The sequence below is a fragment of the Varanus komodoensis genome, unplaced genomic scaffold (genome assembly GCF_004798865.1).
Source record: "Varanus komodoensis strain SLA01 unplaced genomic scaffold, ASM479886v1 scaffold1, whole genome shotgun sequence".
Lineage (NCBI taxonomy): Eukaryota > Metazoa > Chordata > Lepidosauria > Squamata > Varanidae > Varanus > Varanus komodoensis.
The window spans coordinates 97,022,224-97,028,394 of record NW_025335268.1 but is presented as its reverse complement, the minus strand read 5'-3'; positions in this window follow the sequence as shown (position 1 = coordinate 97,028,394).

Below are 6,171 nucleotides of genomic sequence, written 5' to 3'. Positions count from 1 at the left end.
TACACAAATGATGGGGAATTTTAAATAAAGGAAAACCAGCATATTTTACTGTGTGAATATTTCTTCTTGAGATGCACAGTTCTTGTACATAGAATGGAAATAATTACTTATTCCAGTTCATATTGCATGTGGGACTACATGCTTAGGAGATGGTATTAATTTGCTAGTAATATGTGTTTTCCAGAAGACATAGTATACCAAATGATAGGCATATCTGTTCTGCTGATTGTAAAACTTTCAACAAAACCAGGTAATTCATAAATGGACAAGAAAGCAGAGCCATAATTACAAAGGAGACAAACCACCATTTCATGGTACCTGAGGCAAATCAAAAGATTTGTGTAATGTTTGTTCCCTTGATATTGCTGTGCTTATCTTGATGTTTATGAGTTGTAGGTAGGAACATTCAGACTATACACCTCTGGGGAAAGAGAGATGGGCATCATATATAATTGTTCCTGGTACAAAATGTAGGTAATGATCCCTAAAGCATGAACTCTACTATGGATACCATGATCTATAAAGCTACATGCTTTTCAAGAGATGTTGGCTCGGATTTGGAGTTGCCAGTGTTGATTCTTCTATAGACCCTATACAAGTTAAGCCACTTAAGTGACAATCCTGTTACTTGAGAAAAATTCTCATTAAACTCTGGGACTTAAGGCCTGAATAACTGCACATAGGAATAGGATGTACATCTAAGTTATCATTGCATTTTAGTATCTTGTTTCACTGAACAATGGCAGCTGCCTAGTTCTTGGTTTCCCAGCCTTCCCCAAAATGATGCTCTCCTGATGTTTTGGACTAGAACTCCCAGAATTCCTGTTCATCAGGCGTACAGCCTGGAATTAGTTGTAATCCCAAATGTCTTGTGAGTACTGCTTTACCTATGTGCATACAGACACTATTCTGTGATTACTTACCCAGACCTTCCTGTGTGTATTAACAGGTAGGGTAACTTGTGGGTGAATGGTGATTCAGCACAAATAGGGATGATTTGCTAAAAGCTGCGCTAAAGCAGGATATGCTTTTCCTATAACAGTAACCAAGGTGGTTTACAATCACAGTTATATTCAAAGCAACCATTTTAGTGGTTGGATTAAACAGAGAGAATGAATGAAAAAGAGTTTTATGGCTGGTTCTACATTGAAAGCTGGGTCTGGCCATCCTGTATCCAACTGCCATTCTTTTCACCACACCATGGTAGCTTTCATTTGTTGATTTTTAGAAGCAGAAAATTGGTGAGTGATAAATACATTTCAATGCTTTTGCAACAGCAGCTTCTCAGGTGTTGTGCCTCTTGGGTCCAAGGGCCAAGTTCAATTTGGAGAAGCACATGGGGGGGGCTGCATTCTAATAGTGGGTGGGATCAAAGGCAGAATACCAGGCTATTTAAACTTAAAGTGTGTAGTGCCAGTAACAAGCTTTACTTAGAAGAGGCAGTGCAACCTATTGGAATGGGAGGACAAGCAAAATAATGAAACCACAATATTAGCACTTGGGGGAGAAGAGGGCACCAGGGAAACCTCTGTAGTTTGGGGAACTGAGCTGCTTTTGGCTTATGGTAGAGATACTTAAAATAGAGCCACTGTGGCTGTTGAAGAGCAATCAGTACTCGGCTGCAAGAGCCAGTTGGTAGCAAATGTTCAGCTGGGTGGGTCTGTATAGCAATCAGTCTTGACAGAGGCCCTTGGCAACCCAAGGGAATATGTGTGAGGCTGGACTTTGCAGCTTCCCTGAAGTCTAGTTGCTGTCTAGCTGTAGAACTGAATCCACGGGGCGTTTCAATTGTTCAAAAGCCTATGGAATTCAGTTCTCAGAGCCAAGCAGCCATGTAGGGGTCCTGCTGGTTGGAGTTGCCATCTGTCAGAGAAAGCAAAATACCATTATTACTAGAGAAGCCATGGTTTTAACAGATTGTTAAGTGAGGTATGAGGATAGTAAAGACTTTTTTGTTCAGAGTATAAGAAATATACCCTTGAATATCATTGATTTCTGTAAAACAAACTAGACTCTTCAGTACTTTTAAGAGTATAAGGAAGACCTTCAGCAAACTGTCGCAGCCTATTAGAGGCAGGTTCCCATCCAGAGATCCAGCGACCTTGAAGCAGGAGCCTTCTTGCTTCCCCCTCAGCTAGGGGACAAAAAGGGGGGCTTCTCTTATTTCCCTGCCCCTGGAGGCCTTCCTGCATCATTAAATTGGAGAGCTGGTTGCCTTGGTCTGAGCATCTTATTGTTATATAGTGAAATAGGGCTCTGTAGACTGGGCAGATATTCCCATCCACCCTCTTTTATTTTCCTGCACCATCCATACAAAGAGATGAGAATCTTAATCTTAGAATACACATTTTCTCCTCTGTTATACTTACTGTATAAACTGTTAGAATCTGTCTGCTTCTGTGTTCTATTTTCCTTTCCCTCTTCTCCACTCTGAACAGACATTGTCAACATTCTGTGTTTCATCTGCTCTTAGCCATACTGAAGACTTGCATGGTTTGTTTGTCTTCTGTTCCTTTAGACCCTTTCCCCCCTCTACTAGGACAGAAGTGAGAGCTGCACAAAGGAAACAGTGAAAATCCAGGTTTTAGTATAACTGTAATTTGGGCAACTGTGTTTACTACTATTCCAATAAAATCCAATAAATAAAATACTACTCTTATTTACAAATTAATATATCTTTATGTACCAGGGTTATCACCAGCTATATCAAAACTACTACCTTATTTTTGGATAGCCTCAGTTTGCTAACAGGCACTCAACTTGTTGAATTTATTATTAGTAGAAAGATTAAATGTTGGATTAATTAAATTTAATTCCTGCTTTTGTCTAAAGTACCAGTACTAACCTTTAAAGCCCTGCACAATTTAGGAACAGAGTATCTTTGGGCCTGTTTACTCCATATACATCCATCCCAGAATTAACATCAAAGGCTTCTGTGCCATCGTGAGAGATTCAGTGAGTGATTATGAGGTGCAGGATCTGTATGCACAGTGGTGCCACAGCTCCAGAATGTTTCCCCAGGTGAAATTTGTCAGACCTTCTCTTTTTTCTTTTCTCCAAAATTGAAGGAGTGTTCATTTTGATGGCCTTTTGATCTGTGTAACCTAGTTCTATTGCTGTCAGGTTTAGTCTACAATGTATTTCACTCTTGTTGCTATGTTTGGTAATCCTTCTGATCTTTCCTGATGCAAATTTTTAATACTGCTATAATGGGAAATACATATGCTAAATTGAGATATATACATTTTTCAATGCAATGTTGAATAAAGAGAATAGTATGTTTTGGTAGTGCTGGGGAGCAATGGGACAGTTGCTTATTTTCTTCCCCATGTGAAAACCCAATTGATTTCATAAGAAAATTCAGTACAGCTATTCTGTCCTTCCCTTAACTGAGGTTTTGGGTTAGAAGGTGGAAAAAGTGGTCAGAAAATACAAGAGGGTTACAAGCAGAAGATGACATTTGGAGCCCCTCTAAAATTTCATGAATGAGGCAGGATGATTGCATGATGAGTCTCATCTGGAAGCACCCTAGATTAACCAACATTTTCCCTCGTGGGCTTCACATATTGATCTTCCTTGTTGGGCTGGAGCAATTTTGTTTGATCTCATTTTACTGGAGCCCAGGAAAATAGAATTGGCATAATGCAAAAGAAATCTTTCTTTTTACAACAATAACATAATTCAGATTTTTTTGTCTAATTGATACCCATAAAGATTAGAATAAAATGAATCTAGATGTTTAAAATAGTATCATTCTCTATCCATGTCATAGTTAGACAATACTGCAATAGTTCTATTTGAATAAATATCTAACCCTTATGAAAAGGCTGTACATGCCCTAAACACACACTTACTCTCTCTCCTTGTTGGGAGGCAGTTATTTATACAACTTCCTCAAAGTTCATAATCTTTATTTCATTAAGTCCCCTTGACTCAAATATTGTATCCTTACTTTACAGATAGGTATCCAAGTTTGAAATATTGCCAGTTCCTCTGTGAGTGTGGATTTGAACTCTAATCCAAGTCCAGCTGTTACTTCTCACTGAGTTTTATTTTCATTTCACAATGAGGGAGGATTATATTTAAATCATCCTTAACTGAAGCTTTACAAACTACTTAAAGTTTAATTTTGTCATTCATTTCACCATTCAGCCATTCTTACAGCCATGAAACTTGGCTTTTTCCCCAATTAACCTAACATTTCTGTCTTCCTGAAACTAAAACACAGTTCACCTCTTGTCCTTCCTTTAACTATTCACTGAGAACAATGGACTTCTAATACCCAAACACACCCTTAGTTACCAGTGAAAGAAATCAGGAAAAAGCACACCAAAAATATTAGTAGTTTAAAACAATAATTTGTTGTGCCTGCTTCAGCAGTTCCCCACCGATTATCCTTCTGGGCTCAAGTATGACTTTTGTGAGAGCAAAATAGCAATCTACCCAAATTATGCGCGCTGCTTCAGATCGAGGAATGACTGGCTCCAAAGCAATAACCTGCCAAGTTTTAATTTAAAACATACTATCTGATTCTAAGCGTTCAACATCGAGTCCAAACAAGGACGGCTCTGGAAGGCAGAGCTGTTTACCCTCCACCCCAAGGAGGCATCTCCCATGTTCCAGAGATGGTCTGAAACAGATAATTACTAGCACTGGTATGAAAACAGCACTAACCTGTTAACTCTTGTCTGCAGTAGCTCCAGCTGTTTCTTTCCAGACTGCACAGGAGAGACAGCCAGAGGCGCTTAAATATGACAGGCTACTTACTCACTTCTCTTCCTGGACTGCTGAGGCATGCACATGGTCTGAGCAACTTCCACTGCCCCCCTCCTTTCAACCTTTTGGTTTCCAGGCTTTTCTGAGAAATGAGGAAAGCGTGGGAGGCTAAGTCAAGCATCCCACAGAAGAGTCTGCCAGGATCCAGTTCTCAAGAAACTCCCTGGATCTGTCATTGCAGCTGCCTGTTGTTCTCAAGCAGGGAAGGCAGGCTGAAAGAAAGGTGAGCAGAAGGGCAAGGAGCCACTTCTTCTAGGGATTGCGCTTTCACTTTCCATGGTTGACTGGAACTGAAGGTTCAAGCAAGACTTGCTGGTGGATTCTACAATCTCAGGTTTCTTTCCCCAAACCCTCCCCACAACTTTCAGAGTTTTGCAGCTGGTACAGAACTTTATGGCTGTTAATGCTCTTGTGTTGCCAGGTACGTATTGTAAACATCGACTTCTTGCTAAGCATCCCTTGGGTCCTTCAAACCCTGTTTAGATATCCAAGAAAGGAAAAATCAGAATAGCTCATATCAGGTGTTGCTACTTCTGGTAAATGGCTGAGGTAGGTAAACTCATACATGGTATTACCTATGGCCATGTTAAATCCAGATAGTTTTTTTAAAAAAATATTAGTATTATTTGCATTGCTACATCTACCTGGACTGACAAAACCAGGCCTGACACCAGCACCTCAGAGTAGCTGCCAAAGCTCCAAAACCCCGACAGTCCCCCCTGGTCATTATGCAAAGTGTGGCAGATGGAAGTGTCTGCCTGCTAGCAGTGAGATTGCTCTATGCAGCTGGGCTCTCTTCATTAACTAATTTTCTGCGGAGAGAAATAAGGTGGAAGAAGCAATGTGGGAACAGGGGAGAGGCTACAAGAAGTTGTCGTTGTTTAAACCCCCTGTAAAATTCTGTGAACGGGGCAGCACAATTTGCAATAAAAGCCACATTTGGTTGGACCTGGAGAGTTGCCATCTTAAATTTCGAACAATGTCCCAGTGTGGTGTGGCAGGGCATTGTGATAAATTAAGTGGTTGCCCACCATTACTTGATAAACCCATAGGAGACTTAAAGCTGGAAATGCCCCTAAATAATCCCACACAATAGTTGTGCAATCTGGTCCCTGTACTCCAGACCACTTCACACATTCACATTTTAAAGGATGCATTTGTAAAATTGCATACTTGTTGTAGTATCATCAATGTCCCTGGAATTTTACTGAATTTCAGGATCCTTCCAAAAACTTTGCAAATGTTTGTATTATGTCAAGGTATTCATCACATTCTTAAACTTTTCTACTATTTTCTCTTCTAATTATAATTTTTGACTTATATTTTGACTAAATTATTTGACTTATTTGTATGTTTGTAAGTTAGATGTACAGTATTCAAAGTCTTCCAATCCAC